Source organism: Vigna umbellata, chromosome 5 (genome assembly GCF_029865625.1).
Source record: "Vigna umbellata cultivar VRB3 chromosome 5, Vumbellata_1.0, whole genome shotgun sequence".
Taxonomy (NCBI): domain Eukaryota; kingdom Viridiplantae; phylum Streptophyta; class Magnoliopsida; order Fabales; family Fabaceae; genus Vigna; species Vigna umbellata.
This window is the reverse complement of record NC_142169.1, coordinates 18,598,154-18,615,194: the sequence shown is the minus strand read 5'-3', so window position 1 is coordinate 18,615,194 and position 17,041 is coordinate 18,598,154. Positions and strand designations below refer to the sequence as shown.

The 17,041-nt window shown below is 33.2% G+C and overlaps 1 pseudogene; it reads left to right on the top strand.

The window, feature by feature from the left end:
- Positions 1-386: 386 nt before the first annotated feature.
- LOC148197873 (uncharacterized) lies at positions 387-9,929 on the top strand (annotated as a pseudogene).
- Positions 9,930-17,041: the final 7,112 nt, after the last annotated feature.

The following is a 17,041-nucleotide window of genomic DNA, read 5'->3' as shown; positions in this document are numbered from 1 at the left end:
GACTCCATCTTCTTGTCTTACCTCTTGGGTTCTTGACTCAGGAGCCATAAGTCACATTACTGATAACAAATCTTTGTTTTTTTCTTTGTCTTCTATGAATCCTTTGCCTTCTGTTACAATAGCTGATGGATCTAGAGTTTTAGCTCATGGTGTTGGGACTATTAACTTTTTTCCCTTTTTTTATCCATTAATAATGTTCTTTATGTCCCTAACTCTCCTTTTAACATATTATCCATTAGACATCTGTCTTGTTCTCTTATTGTAATATTTCTTTTAACAAAAATCTTATTTGTTTACAGGACCACAGTTCGAGACATGTGATTGACACTGAATGTGAGTCTCATGGTCTTTATCATCTTTTCCCTTTTATACATGTTGTCGCGGTTATGGAGTCTCCATCTCTTCTTCATGCTCTATTAGGTCATCCTAGTCTTTCCAAATTGCAACAACTTGTTCCAAGCTTATCCAAGTTGTCCAATTGGCTTTGAGTCATGTTAATTAGGAAAACATATTTATAGTTTCTTTCCTCGTAGTGTCTCACAACATGCTTCATTTCCTTTTGCCTTAGTCCATTCTGACATTTGGGGACCTAGTTGTGTCAAGTTTAATTTAGGTTTTCAATATTTTGTTACTTTTATTGATAATTATTCCAGATGCATTTGAGTATTTTTAATGAAAAATTGTTCTGATTTATTGTATATTTTTCAAACCTTTTATAATGAAATTAAAACTCAGTTTAGTGTTTCTATTCAAACTTTGTGCAATGATAATGGTTGTAAATATCTTTTCCATTCTCATAAACAATTTATGGCTTCTCATGGTATTCTCCATCAAACTTCATGTGTTTATACACCTCAACAAAATTGGATGACTAAGCGCAAAAATAAACATCTTGTTGAAACAACTCACATTCTTTTAATTCATGCTAACGTTTCTCAATATTTTTGGGGTGATGTTATTATTACTACCTGTTATCTCATTAATCGCATGCCCTTTTCTGTTTTAGATAATAAAATACCTCATTCTATTTTATTTCCTCATGAACCCCTTCACCCCTTATCTCTAAAAGTTTTTTTTATCTAAATGTTTGGTTCATAACTTTAGTCTTGATCTTGATAAGTTATCTCATCGATCACACAAATGTGGATTTTAGGCTTTATTAGATCATAAAAATGGATACAAGTGTTTTTCTCCTTCTTTTACTCACTATTTTGTTTCAACAAATGTACCTTCAATGAGTCTTCCTTTTATTTTAACGATCATTCTTCTTTTGATATGTCTCCTTCTAATACTATCAACATTCTTGTTATTTGTGCTCCTCCAATTGTGCTTAGTCCACCAAGTGTTTCTCAACAACCACCAAGTGACTAAATTCAAGTGTCAACTACTTTGTCTCCTCTAGCTTTGACAACCGAGTCTATCCTTCCAATTACCCTTCAAAAAGATATATGTTCTACCGTAATCCCTCTCCATATTATATTGCTTTAAGTTATCACAGATTGTCTTCACCTTTTTATACTTGCCTTTCGTCTAGGGAGCTTGTCCAATTACCATATGGAAAATCCTTTGTTGGTTGCAGGTGGGTTTTTGCTATCCAAGTTGGTCCTGATGAAACTATTGATCGCCTCAAAGCTCTTCTTGTGGCCAAAGGTTACACAAAAATTTTGGGTTGGATTATGGTGATACATTTTCTCCAGTGGTAAAGATAATATTTGTTTGTTTATTTATAGCCATGACAATTCTTCAACAATGGCTTCTTTATCACCTGGATGTCAAAAATCCATTTCTCAATGGAGATTTGAAAGAAGAGGTTTATATGGAGCAGCCTCCAGGATTTGTTGCTCAGGGGGAGTATTTTGGGTTGGTATATCGTCTTTGCAAATCCTTATATGGCCTAAAATAGTCTGCAATGGCTTGGTTTGGAAAATTTAGTAATGTTTTTCAATAATTTGGTATGACTTAGAGTGAGGTAGATCATTGAGTCTTATACCATCACTCGAGTGTTGGATATGTCTACTTGATAGTATATGTTGATGACATCGTTCTTACAAGCAGTGAGAGTCATGACATCTCTCAGATGAAACAACATATTTGTAACAATTTTTAGACCAAAGATCTTAGCAAACTTAGATATTTCTTGGGTATTGAGGTGACACAATCTAACGACGGTATTGTTATATCTTAAAGGAAGTATGCATTGGATATTTTTGAGGAAACTAAGTTGATGAATTCAAAATCTGTTGACACACTCGTGGATCCTAATACTAAACTTATTCCAAAATAGGGGGACCCTATCCGAGAAATATAGAAGACTAGTTGGAAAATTGAATTATCTCACAATTACTCGTCTTGACATTTCCTTTGTAGTTAGTGTTGTAAGTCAATTCCTTAATTTCCCGTGTGAAGATCATTGGAACGCAATTATCCGTATATTAAAATACATTAAAGGATTTCTTGGAAAAGAGTTGTTATATGGTTCTAATAAGTATACAAGAGTAATTTGTTATTCAGATACTGATTGGACATGATCTCCTTTTGATAAAAAGTTTACATCCGAATATTGTGCCTCCATTGGTGGTGAAAGAAAAATATTACAAAACAATGAAAAATGTAGAGAAATGTGAGAAAAATTTGTAAGTGATTTGGTTAATGTGAATGACATTTTTTATTAATAGATGAAATTGTAAGATGACGAAATTGTTCCTACGATTAAAAACTATTATTATTATTAGTATTATTAATTTTTTATTGTAAATATATATATATATATATATATATATATATATATATTATGATTATTAATTATTATTATTAATATGATTAATTTTAATTGTTAAAATTTATTTAAAATAAAATTTGATTAGTTTAAATCAAATTAAAACAAACAATGAGTTATTAGTTTGAATATAATTTTTTTAAATTGATAAAATTATTTTAAACTATTTTATTTAACTATTAAATTATAATTTTATCAATAATATAATTAACAAAAAATATTATTATATATATTATAATAAAAATTATTTATATATTTATTAGTATTAATTTTATAAATATTACTTTTTCAATATCAATTAATTGATTTTTATAAAAAAAAAATAAGAATCACGTTAAAGAATGTAAGAGCCTAGAAAATCATATCTTAGTTATGATAGAGTGTTTTAAAGAGACTGAGTTATTTTAATATTAGGAAATCAAAAGTATAAATAAAATTTCTAATAAGTTTCATTATCTGAAAACACTCTATCTCTCCAAAGCTCTTTCTCTTAGAGTTTCCTACTCTCTCTCTAAGTTTTCTAACTCTTTGTCCATCTGAAGATTAGAGACCGCTTGAGTGATTTTTGAAGATGCTTTTTTCCTCAGTTTATACAAGTGCAAAAACAGCGTGTAACGTCACGTGTTCGACGTCTAACCACTCAATAACCAACGTTAAAATTATCAGTGGCAATTTTTTAAATAAATGCAATTATTAAACGAAGTTTAGAATTATAATTCGACGTAAAAAGATATAATTTGTCGAATGTCTCAGTGTTAGACGTCAAAAGGTTAGTGAATTCAATAAAAAATTGAGCGGGAGATTGAAAATTCATTCACTTTATCTTAGCGCGCGAGACCCTCTTCTCTGCTCAAACTTTTCTCGAACGAAGTTTGAGGACCATCACATGTAATCTTTCTTTCATTTGATACAAATGTATGTTCATTAACTACTTTAGGTATGATTTTCGTTTTGTTTTCACCGATTATTTTCGTGTTCTTGTCCTTCATAGACACATTCTGCTTTCTCTCTCACTGGTGGCAACACTTTATTCCGATGAACCCACCTTTTGAAGGTTAGTTTTCGTTTTCATTTTGAAGAACTTATTTGTTGAATTTGTTTGTTGTTTTTTTGTTGAACTTGTTTGTTGTTGTTGTTTAGTTGAACTTGTTTGTTGTTGTTGTTTGATTGAACTTGTTTGTTGTTTGTTAGTGTTATTTGTTGTTGATTCTATATTACGGTTCATAGTTCTGCTTTTCAGGTCTCGTAGAGTTGTAAAAAAGGATTATAATTAATTAAAAAAAATAAAAAAATTTTATTAACGTCGTATATTGACAAAATTCGACGTTAAATTAACGTTGAATTTTTTAAATTTGACGTCAATTTAACGTCTCACAATATGACGTCGTTCTCGAATTCGATGTGAAAAGGCAAAAATATTCGACGTTGTATGTTGTTTTTGTACTAGTGTTATGTGTGTTTTCATGTATATGAATTGTTATAGTCGCATGTGTCATTCGAGTCTTTTATAAGACTCCATGTTGATCAATGGTCCTAACAGTATGCCTTGATAATGGTTTTGTGGTTTATATGAGAAGATAGGATTCTTGATCCTGTTGGAGCTATTTTAGGGTCTTTAGAGTCATTTGGTCATTTGACAGTTTTTAGGCCATGTGATATCAGCTGAGGGTATATTTGTAGATCCGAATAAAGATAGAGACAGTGTTGAGATGGGAGTGCCCTAAGTCCATGTTTGAAATAAGGAGTTTTATGGGCTTAACTAGCTATATATAAGATTCATTAAAGGATTCTCTAAGTTAGTGGCGCCTTTGACACACTTAACCCACAAGGTTTACTAGTGCGCTAGTGTTGGTGATTCTTGACACAAGTAGATCTTTTGAGGTCTGTTGTGATTCCTTTTATCAGGGTTTAGGTTGTGTGCTTATGTAAGAAAAGAGAGTGGTGACATATGCTTCAAAGAAATTGAAGGTTCATGAGAAGAACTAGGCTACTCATGATATGGAGTTGGCAACGGTGGTATTTGCCTTGAAGATATGGAGACACTACTTGTATGTGCTTAGCTTCAAGTTTTTAGTGATGATAAAAGTTTGAAATTCTTGTTTTATCATAAGGAGCTAAACATGTGACAAAGACGGTATATAAAGTTTCTAAAGGACTATGACTTTGATTTTTTATACCATCCGGGGAAAGCTGATGTGAATGCAAATGCTTGAAGCAAAAAGGCAGTGAATGTGTCTTATATGATGGTTAGAGAACTTGAACTGGTGGAGAAGTATAGATATATTTAGTTGCAAGTGGTAATGGGAGAAAATGTCATTAGATGTAGTCATATGATGACATAAAGTGATTTCTTAAGTTTGGTTAAAGCAAAGCAATTATTAGATCCTAGTCTGCAAAAGACGGTTAAGTTGATTGGATCAAAACATGCTAAGGATTTTGCGATGAGAGATGATGATATTTTAAGGTTTAAGGACATAGTTTGTATACATGATGATGTTGAACTGAAGAGTTTGGTTTTAGAAGAAAGGCACAAAAGTCATCTTAGTATTCATCCCCGTATGGTCAAGATGTATCAAGATTTGAATGATTCTTTCTTGTGGTCTAGTATGTAGTGTGATGTAGCTTAGTTTGTAGCCTCATGTTTGACTTGTCAAAGGGTAAAACTGGAACATTAGAGGCTTGAAGGGATATTGTAGTAAATGGAGGTAGCAGAGTGGAAATGAGATAGCATAACTATGGATTTGAAACCCATTTGCCACGGTTTGTGAGTGGGCATGATGTAGTTTAGGTGATAGTAGACCGGTTAACGAAGAGTGTTCATTTTATAACGGTTAACTTGAGGGTGTCTATGGTCAAGCAGACATAATTGTATATCAAGGAGATAACAAGGCTACATAAAGTGCCTTCAAATATTGTGCCAGACAAAGATCCTAGGTTTGCTTCTAGATTTTGGCAAAACTCTCGAAGAGTCTTTGGGTAGCAGGTTGGGGATGAGTTATGCCTATCATCCTCAAACTGATGGGAAATTAGGAAGAACAATTCAATCACTTGAGGATTTGTTGAGGACATGTGTATTGGATCATATGGGTTATGGAATGAAGTTTTTCCCTTGACAAAGTTCACCTACAATAATAGTTACCATGCTAGTATTAAGATGGCTTCATATGACGCTTTGTATGGCAGAAGTGTATAACTCCTTTATGTTGGTATCAGGATGGTAAGATGATAAGGAATCTTCAAGTGGTACAAATTTGAGGAAAATTCTCTTCAAGAAAAAGGGTATGATAGAAGATTATCTCCTGAACGTATATGAGAAGCTCTTGAGGAAAAACATTCACAATTCAAAAGATTTATGTCAAGGTCAATGATGAAAACATGTCTCCTTCAATCTTATAATATTCCATGAATGTAAGAGCCTTGAAAATCATGTCTTAGATGTGATAGAGTGTTTTAAATAATGAGAATCAATTATTTTAATAATAAAAGTTCAAAAGTATAAATAGAACTTTTATCAATGAGTTTCATTATCTAAAAGCACGTAATCTCTCTAAAGCTCTTTCTCTAAGAGATTCTTACCCTCTCTCTAAGTTTTCTAACTCCCTATCCATCTGTTTCAAGATTAGAGACCGCCCAAGTGATCCTTGAGGTGAGATCATTAAGTCTATTCTATTAGTTATTGTGAAAGAGTAAGTTGATTTATGCTCCTTTCCTTAGTTTGTGTGTTCTTCCAGGCATGTGAGTTGTTCTGTAACATGTGTCATTCGAGTCTTTTATAAGACTCCTTGTTGATTAGTGGTCCTGATGGTATACTCTGGTAATGTTTTTGTGGATTGTAAGAGCAGACAAGGTTCCTAGAGTTGTTGGAGTTGTTTTATAGTCTTTAGAGTCATTTGATCATTTGACAGGTAAAAGAAGCTAATTACTCTAATTTTAGCTAAGAGGCAAGTTTTGATTGATGCTTGTATGCTTGTATGACAGTTGGATTGTGTAATTGAGTTCTCTTAAGAGATATAACTTGTTAAGTTGAATTAGGAAGCTTGAATTGCCATTAGAAATAATAAGATAAAAACTATACTATGATAAAATGATTGAGGTTGTATTTGAAGTGAATTGTATTGTTGACATGCATATGATATGTGAACTAGTTTTGCAAGATTGGAAAGACAAAAATCTATAGAATTTTGTTCTTTTGAGTTATGCAGACTCGTTGGGCGAAGTCAAAGTTAGAGAGCTACTGACTTGGTGGTCAATGGGCAAGAAAAAACTCGTTGGGTGAAACCAGAGTCAGAGGGTTCACTAAAGTGACGACCACTAGGCGAGAATATATTCGTTAGGCGAATTTTGGGGGATTTTAAATCTCTAAGTTCCATTGGTTTTCTTGATGAGTGAACAGATCTGGTGGCTAAGCGAGAGTACTTTCGCCGAGCGAGAGTACTTTCGCCGAGCGAGCAAATTTGGTGGTTGGGTGAAAATATTAGAATTTTAACTAAATTTTCACATACCTTTTATAATGTGTTTAATGTGTGTAATTTATGTGAATGTGAAAACAATAGTTGGATTATAATATGATATGTGAATGGTTGGAGCCAATCCAAGAAGGAATTGGTAGTGATGTTATTAATGTGTGCTTTGACATGTGGGGATTCTGAAAGTAGGTATCTTGCTATACTACCAACCATTGAACTCATATAAAGATGAATGAAGTGAGAGAGAGAATGACAGAAGGTCTTTACCATGAACTTTCGGTCTCATGTGTGAAAAATTAACCTCGTGTGTAGTAAGGTGATAATCCATGTATTTATGACTCTTTAGAGTATAAATACTACTACAGGTACACAACTATATTGAATACATATGTCAAAGCATGTATCCAGATAATTGAGTTTAGAGTCAATTATTGATAAGTTTATATAATTGAGAGAATGTTATAAATGTTGAACCAATATGTGATATGTTAAATTGTTTGTGAAATTTTCTTTTGAATACTAGCTTATCCAGCCTTCTTTTCTATCTCTATTATTATCTTTTTTGCAATGATCACCCATTAGTGTGAGCAGATGATAAGTTAGGTGTTGATATGATGTTGACGGAGAGTGATGCTACCGAGTGATATGTTAGGTTTAGTTAGATGTTGTATATTAGTTTTTAACTTTTGAGTGACTTGTTAGTTTTCTAAGACCTTATATATATATTATGTTGTATATTTACTACTATGAATAATTATATGAATAATTATATCAATATTTAGTATGCTTCTTATCTATCTACCATGTATTATCAAAATATATGATGTTTTACTTAGTAATTTTAATTATTAAATGGGACGTTACAAATAAAATACAATATTACTAAATATTTAATATCTAGAAAACATATTTTCATATTTTTAGTGTCAAAATATTGAGAAAGAAGTTATAATTATATGAATTTTAAATCAAAATATCAAATAATTGGATAAAAATGAAAGAATTATGTAAAATATTTCACAATTACACGTAAATAAAAGTTCATGAAAACCAAAACATATATAATTTTTACAAACATTTAATTAAACAAAGTGGATAGAGTTAAAAAATATTTTTAAAAGTTATAGAAAGAAAGCAAATATCCAAGTTTAAAAACATTTCAATGTCTGTTTACTAATATATTTTTCTTATAAAATTATAGATATTATATTGAATTGAATCACATAGAAAAAAATTTATAAACTAACAATAATTCAAATTTAGACATAAATATTTCATTTTTTAAACAATAAAATATCATTAAAACAATATTTTACATTAGAAAAATAAATAACAAATAACATATATTTAAAAAAAATAAAAAAATCAAATAATTTAATACATCATTATATGAAATCGGACAAAATATATAATTAAATGTTAGATATGATGAAAAATATCTTGAAAACTTGAGAAATCTTTCCAAATCAAAAGTTATTCACATAAAACAAAAATAAATTATAATAGAAAAAACAAAATATTTTTATATTACTTAATAAATAAAATAAATGTAGGTTATGGCTAGAGATATATTTTGGTATTCGTGAGAGGTGGTTCGACTCCTTCGTTTCTGCCACGCCGCGTAAGTTCTATTACTTACTCAACTTCCCCAAAACCCGTCAGGGCAGGAGGCCATGCACAGGTTGCAGATGCGTGAGAAGCTCGAGAAGTGTGGTGGTACAACCCTCACCGCTCTGGACAAGGGGCTTGTTGCCATGTTCGAGGCGCAAAGGAATGATATGTTATCTTCCATCAGTGCGCGGCGGGCTGAACTTGATGCCAGGATCGCTGAACTCGAGTTGGCTCTCCAACGTGCTCGTGCAGATCTTGAGAACATTATTGATAACACAAAGGCTAGGTTTGCTCCTGCAAGTACCCTGGTTCACCAAAACAACGCCGACTTCAACCGCGCCTGCTGGGCGGCCTACAACGCAGAATGCAGTCGCGCTGGTGTCACTGCCCGTTCTCTCACCGAGCCTATGCTGGTTGAAGCCATTCGTACCTTTGGGCCTGAGCTGCGTCAGAGGGCTATCCTCAATCATCTCGAGCTCCCTTGGAACAGAGAAGCCCTGGAGGAGTACTGCAACACAAAGATCGGTTTCCTGGAGGCGCGACATGATCGGCGTGGTGCAAAACGTTTTCGAGGCCTCATGGATGCAGTTGGTGCTGAAGTGGTTGTACAGGTTCCCGTTGCAGATGAGGCGGGAGATATCGGACCGCTTGCCGGTGGGGAAGCTGAAGTCGGGACGGAGGACCAAATCTTCGGTCAGGTTAACCTTGCCCTTGGAGGTGCTGGAGCTGAGGAGGGTGATTGCGCAAAAGCCGCGCCAAACATTATCCTACACATCAGAGTTGAGCCTCTTCACCGCAGCAATGATGTTGAGCAATCCGTGGCTCTTCGTGTTACGCGAGCAACAAGGGGTCGGTCGACGGGCCATTCCCGTCGCTAGGAACCGCTGGGAGGCCGGGGTGAGAAAATTATTGGCGGAGGTGGGATGACGAACTGAACAGTCGACTCGGCTATGTATCGCGGAGGAGGTTGCTATGCTGGCGCAATGCGACTACCGTGCGATGCCCGTGCCGACATTCCAAGGCGTTATCTCAAAGAGTCCCGTCATTTCCTCCTAAAATGTTGTTATCTTCACGTCTTTTCAGAATCGTAGAACTCTTTTAGTTAAATAATAAAATAAATAATATTTTCTCCTCTCTTCTAATTCAGCGTACCTTTTTTCCTTTTGGTTTTTCATATTTAACCTAGTAGTAAGATAAAACCGTTTACCTGAAAATCCGGTTGGTTAGAGAACTTAACTGCTTGGAAAATATAACCGCTTGGTCGTACTTGATATTGGGTTAGTTGGTTCCGTGATTTGCGACGTCATGGCCACTTGTCTCTAACCGTTTTGACTAAAATTGACCGAACATTTGTTGACTTTTATCTTTGACTGGGTTTAAGAGACGATCTCTAAAAGACGATCGGTAAATGGGATATAACGATCGCTCGCTTTGGCGGGTGAACGATCGTTCGGGAACAGTCATATGACAGCTCGTTATTTTATCCTTGGTGATCGCTTGGGTTGCGAGTCTATCGATTCAGATATCTTACCATACAACTTCTATACAGTTTCCATCGCCCATAAGATTCTACACCTTCCTTCTGGGTTGGCACTTCCTGACCGCCCCTCCTTTAGTCTCATGAAGAACTTCAACAACAACGCTACCTCCGGACCCTCCTCTTTGCTTTTGGTTGCAAATGTACGTAACGCTGGTCTATCGGCTCTTTTATCTAACTTTATGTGTACAATGATTATGCTTCTAGTTTAATTTCTAAGGACTTTTTGCCTTATTTTGCTGGCCGTGTTGGTTTTCGGTCAAAACTGATATCTTTTGAGAATTCTGTTAACAAGTTATGTGAGAGGAAACCTATGGGCCAATGTGTTGTTATGCTTGATGCATTGGAATAGACGGTCTCCTCCCCTTTGTATAATGCATTCATCCAGGCCCTCTAGGGTCTCTTTTTGATTTGTTTTCTAGTTATTGGAACACTATGGTTTCGTGCTTCTTTTAACAGAGTCAAGCTATGGATAAGTCACGTTGATAACGTAAATAGAAGGATTTATTAGTAATTTCATTTCACTCAGTTTATTTTATACATATACTATTTTTAATTATTTTATTGTATTTATCTCCATTCTTACGGTTCATCAATGACAAAATTACAAAGTTCAATTATACAGTGTGTGTCATCTTTTATTTTACAAGAACTTTATCTCATGAGTGTCTGAATGAGAGAGAAATAAAAAAAGAGAGTGAAATAGTATTATGTCTTGAGTGTGTGAGAGAGAGAAAAAAAAGAGAGTGAAACAATTAGTTTGAGTGCTTGTGAGAAAGAGAGATGAGTGAGATGACAAATCTTGTGAACGATAATCAAAGAAAACCAATTATGATAATTGGAGTTTGCAGACGAAGGCTCTTTTAGATCCTAAGACATATGGGATAAATGGAGAATGGGTACCAAGAACCCAAGGAAGATAAGAGTAGACAATGACCGAGATTGTTGTATTGATAAAGACGTGAGTAAAAAACAAATTGACTGTGTAACTATTGTACAAAGTGGTGGATGAAGCAAGCTTTGAGAAGATAGCAAAAGCTACATCTTCAAAAGAAGCATACGTGGAAGATCCTAAAGATTGTGTACAGATGGGACAATTGTGTTAAACAAGTGCGACTTCAAACTTTTAAGGGAGAGTTTGAAAAATTTTGAAGATGGAGGACAAGGAAAGGGTGATTGAGTATATAACTTGGGTAGAAAAAGTGGCTAACCATCTCGGTAGGAATGGAGAACCAATGTCAACCAACCGAGTTGTGGAGAAAATCTTGAGATCACTAATAGATTATTTTAAGAGCATTGTGTGCATCATCGAGGAGTCAAAGGACTTGTCTATCCTCTCAATTGATGAGTTTGTTGTGTCACTTGAGGCTCATAAACAATGGAGAAGGAAGAACTATCAGCCACTTGATCAAGCACTACAATCATAGTTTGGCGTGAATGGAGGAGCCTGGAACACTCAAGGTCGATCCTGGAGGCAGAAGTCAAGGTGGCTGAGGAAGCGAAGGTCATGGTCAAGATGACCATGAATGGCGAAGAAGAAACCGATCAGTAGAATTTGAGTGGCTAGGGACAAGGCAAGCCCAAGAAGGTTGGCCAGGATTGAAGTGCTTTAAATATAATAAGCATGACCACTATGCAAATGAGTGCATAATAGGAAAATGCTATAACTGTGGTAAGGCTGACCACATTGCGAATTGTCGAGCTAAGACAAAGGGGAAACAAATCCCCTTGCTAAAGAAGCGGAGGAAGAGATAAGAGCTTTTTAGATGCTAAAGAGGTTACACATCCTATGCCTGACACTTATACCAATAGCCAAAAGAAAACAAATCTCAAGACAAGCTTCGTCAAAATGGTCATATTATCAAGTTTCAAGACACGCTTCGTCAAAACGGTCATATTATCAAATCTCAAAACATGTCTATATCATCAAGGTGTATAAATAGAAGACTAGAAGAAAGAGGAAGATGAGAGAAAATATAAAGATATAGAGATATATCATCATCCATTGAGCAAGAAAATCTCATTAAACTATAAAAGCTATATTTCTCCATCAAGGAAAAAAAAAGAGAAGAGCTCAAGAAAAGAAGTATACTCTCAAGCTTCATCAAAACATATACTTGAAGAAAGAAAAGAGAGTGAAAGATTGAAACATAAAAGAAAATCTCTCAAACTTCATTGTAATATTTACTTGTAGTAATAAGTAGAGAGAAAGAGAGAAGTAAAGCATCCCTCTAGTATTTCATTGTATTAAATATTTAGTTATATAAGGTGAGAAAAAGAAAGATAAAAGAAATATCCGGAATTTGGGTGGTTACACTTGCGAGGTCTCATAACTCTAGCCCATGCACCGCAGTAACAAACCTTAACCACTAAGTTACAAGCTTTTTATTGAAAAATACATACAAAAATACGCATATAAATCATACTAACTGCACCATACATTATTAAAACAACAAATTAATAAAACTATAAATTAATTTATAATCTAATAATAATTATAACACAAAACCACCAAAAACTAATTTATTTTATTTTATTGTTTTCTATATTTATTTGATTTTATTAATTTTTTTCCAAATTTACATTTGACATGGAAATATGGTTCCGTGCGGCACTTAAACCCGTCACCACCAAGGCTACACCACCTACAACGAGAGCAACCAAGACAACAACAGCCCATCACATCAATGCACCACCTACAACACAACATTATAATCAATTCTTGAAGAAATAAAGCGGGAGAATCTATTATGTTCAAATGGAAAAGACTGAGAATCCATTTTCTGAAAAAAAAAAGAAAAGAGAGTCGATTCTCCTTCTACACAAATGGTCGAATCGATTCTGTTTCACCGTAAAACGATGACCATAGATTATCTCCTGCTCAGAATAATACCCTCCATTTATCATCACTCCCAAATTGTAATCTAAAATCCGCGCATATAAATTGAAACAAACAAAAACAATAGTTGGCTATGTAAATTACTATTGTTTCAATAGATATTTTTGGGACCGAGAGACTAACCTGCTGACGTGTTTGGACCGCTCGCTCGCTTCCAAACTCCTGTTGTTTGCCGATCGGTATTGGCACAAACCGATCAGTCTCCTTCTTGACGAGGAAGGATGTACCTGCAAAAGATACTCCGACGCTCAAGTTAGGCGTGTGATTTGAAGGGCCTCGACTCTTAGTTGAATATTTAGTGAATGATTATCACTATTGAGTATTTGAGAGTAGCGTAGAATGAATAATGCGTAAGTGGAACCTCCCTGGCTTTCGGCCCTGGGTTTGTATTTATAATTTATCTCATGGATCTTGAGCTGATATAAGCACAACAAATATAAATAGAATAAGATATAAACAGATTATCTGAAAATCCGGTTGGTTGTTTATAACCTACTTTATCAATATCTTTAATTAGATATTAGTCACCAACCGCTCGGTTAATATTTTATACGATACAACTATAAACAACATTGTGTTAGTATCTGCAACACAATGTTTATTGTTAATGTATTTAATTTTGTTATGAATAATTTTTGTACACATCTAAAAAGTTTACAGTGCAGTTAATTACAAATTGATTTTAAATGTGATTATTGTAATATTCAAAGATTTAGTAATGAAAGTTTTCAATCGAACAATAGTATAAAGGCATTGTATAGTGTGAATGAATTACCGAGTCTATATTTTGGCGTATTTTTTAATTGGTTTAAATTCTCAGATTGTCCTTGTATTTACAGGAGAATCTCAAATAAGTTTTCTTGTTAAAAATAGTCTCAATTGAGTTTTAATTTTTGAAAAATTGACATGGACTGCATGTTTTCTCCAATAAATTATAGTAGAGGTTGACATCTATGAATTTTGATTTGGTAATTACTGAGATGGAATTAACAATTGACCTTTCTCGTTTATCAATTCTATCTCAAACTATTTAGAGGAGAGTGAAAGATGGAGCAACACTTTTAATTTCAAAATGAATCCTTCACACTTCCCTTGGCAATTCACTTTGTGCCCATCTCCTACCTCTATCATAACGCTGGCTATGGTGTCGATTTGTCCTCACGGTGGCGCATCAATAGAGATGAAGACATAAGCGATGGTGGTTGACGGCGTCGCAGATCGATGACGATGGGTTGAAATGGAGGAAGATTGGATTGCCATGGGTGGGAGGAAGAACGTCAATGAAGGATGTGAGAGGGGTTCGAGCAACGTGGAGGTCTACGTAATATAACATTTATACATCATTATATTACGTGTACATCATGTCAGCATCTGTTAACGCCGTCTGTGAAAACTTAACGGAGAGGGCTTAATTGACTCAATTTTCAAAAATTAAAACCCAATTGAGACAGTTTCCATCAAGAAAATCTACTTGAAATTCTCCTACAAATATGAGGACGATACGAGAGTTTAAACTTTTTTAATTCAAAATGTTCAAATTATGTTCAGAGCTCCAAAGCCTTTAGAACCTACTAGTATTTTCGGTTGAAATCCTACCTTATGCATTTTCCTACATTGTTTTTACCTACAATACTATTGTTGTCTTTATCTCTTACTAGAAAGAGTTGTTACCTTACTGAAAATGTTCATAATGAACAAACATTGTTTATTTTTCATCATCTGTGTCAGGAGGAAAAGAGATTCTTCGACCTTCCATATACAGTGAACATTTTCAGCTTTTATAAACAAAATTTACATGTTCAAAATTTTAGTAAAAGTGACAAGCATTTTGACTTGTTTATGCCTGGACAAAAGCTTCATCCTTATGTGGCTAAGTGTGTGAAACTATTATCACCATTCAACTAAATGGAATTGTGTAGCACCTATTTTATACAAATAAAGATCCTTGAATTATTTGGGCCTTGCGTTGGATTCTTCACTTCATTCAACGCAGAAGTTTTTTTACATAACACAGAAAAGCATATGATTGTCTCCATGACAGGACATCAATTGTTGGTAGGACCTAGGTGGCTAATTTTCCCACTATATACCAACATTCACACAAAGGAAATTCTCACTTTCCTTAATTTTCATTTGTTTAGGAGATATTCTTGTTAAGCGGTATTCACTATAACAACTACATAAAAATACCTTTATGAAAATTAGTTATATTTCTTAATAACGATATAAAGATGTTAAAATGGTTCAAATTTGTAAATCAGTTTGACTTATCAGTGGGCGAGGTTAGAAGAAAATATGTTCTTTATTTTTTTTTAAATGTGATCAAACTAAATCTGTCTCATTTAGTTCGTGAATTATCAAAGTTCGACTCAGGTTAAGTTGAGAGTAGGTTAGGTTGATGCATAATTTATTAACAATAATCTTAGAATAAATTATTATTTTTTATCATTTTTATAACTTTTTATTAAAATTATTTATTATTTTTAATGGTGTAAGTTGATAATTTGATTTTTTTTTAAAAAGTAGAATGTTGTTTAATAAATTTGATAGATTTAAATGTTTAATTTATTTATTTGCTAAATATATACTTGATATTTTAATTTTTAAGTATTATTTTTATAATAATATTATTTGAAATAAGTAAGTATTTTGATTATATTACTATAAAAAAATAAATCAAATCAATTAATTTTAATTATATTGTGATAAATATATAAAATAAAGAATAAACTATCTTTAAATGAATCAATTTATCAACTTATGGTAGATCCAACTAACTTACAAAATTTTTAATTCATCAAAAAATAAATTAGATTAAACTAACTCATTTTTAATTCAATTTAACGGTGAGCTAATTGAGCTTATGACACTCCTAATTATATAATATGTAACTTTTAAAAGCTATTATTTATAAATTCCATATGTCAAATGTAATTCGTTTCTTCTTTCAAAGTTTTGCATAATATTTGTTTTCTAAGGAAAACATGTCTTGTTCGTATTAATGTTATTAGTGATATGTATTTAGGGGTCTATTAATTAAATATGTGAATGAATATAGTATTTTTAGTTTGTTGAGAAGTGGTTAATTGTAAATTGAAACAATTAGGTTAATTTTGATTCCCTTGAGGGAATTTATATAAAACTGACAAAATGTGACATGTTTCTTGATTCTTTTACATGACATGGTTACAGTTACAGAAGTCATATAACTTTGTGTCTTGATAGCCAAGACAACAAGGGAGACATGAATAATCAAGAGCCTGTGCACAGTTTAGAAGTTGCTTGCTGCTCCTTTCCTCTATTTTTTCCTTTTGCATAGAAAGCATACATTTTTGTCAGAGGGAAATGAAAAAACAGGGCAATGTAATGAAGAGAAAAGGAAAATAAATGAAAAGGAAAAGGTTGATTGGAAATCCAGTGGGGCAAGTTGCAACTTGAGCAAGTTGATAGAGAGAAAACTAAAGGGAAAATATTTTTAGTTCATGTCTTTTTTGACATTAAATTTTAATAATATTATGTTTTTTTTTTTAATTTTTAATATGAATTTTTATTAAAATGTTGTTTAGTTGGAACATGCATGAACATAAGTATATTCATTATTCATACAAATTCCACACCTTTAAAAATATTAGAAATAAAACGTTAATATATATTTCTAGTTTTGATGTTCAAGAACAATATGAAATTTTTTAGACTGTGTTGGGAAGAGATACGCATTATTTGAATGATGTGACTTTCCAGAAGGTGCATGA